The sequence below is a fragment of the Dendrobium catenatum genome, unplaced genomic scaffold (genome assembly GCF_001605985.2).
Source record: "Dendrobium catenatum unplaced genomic scaffold, ASM160598v2 fragScaff_scaffold_370, whole genome shotgun sequence".
Classification (NCBI taxonomy): domain Eukaryota; kingdom Viridiplantae; phylum Streptophyta; class Magnoliopsida; order Asparagales; family Orchidaceae; genus Dendrobium; species Dendrobium catenatum.
The window spans coordinates 4,408,481-4,409,028 of NW_021318832.1; positions in this window are offsets into that span (position 1 = coordinate 4,408,481).

Here is a 548-nt window from a genome sequence, read left to right on the forward strand (position 1 = left end):
AGAGAGACCAATCCACTTACCCGACCCGACGCCTCCTCTGTCCGACCCCGCTCGATCGGCGACTTTCCCTTCCAGCCAGATCGGAAGTTCCGATACTTTGATCGGAAGCAACCAACGCGAGCTCGCTTGCTGTGAGGGCACCTTTCTCCCCTTCGCACGCCCCTCCGACCCCGTCGTGGCTGTGCGACTTCGCTCTCGTCGACGACTTTCCCTCCCTGTCGGATCGGAAGCCCGAACTGGAGCTCGCTTGCTGGGACGGATCGGAAGTTGCAACATTTTAATCGAACGCAAGAACATAAGCTCACGGGTTGTGGAGGTAACTTTCTGCCTTCCGAGCTCTTCTTCGGCCTAATCCCGTAAAACAAAAAAAAAAGATTTTTTATTTCTATTTAATTATAATTATATTAATTAATTTTAATTAATTATAATAATTGTTTTTAATTAATTATATTTATTATAATTAATTATGCTTAATTTTAATTAAGTTATTATAATTAATCTAATTAATTATAATTAACTTTAATTAGAATTAAATTTAATTAATTATA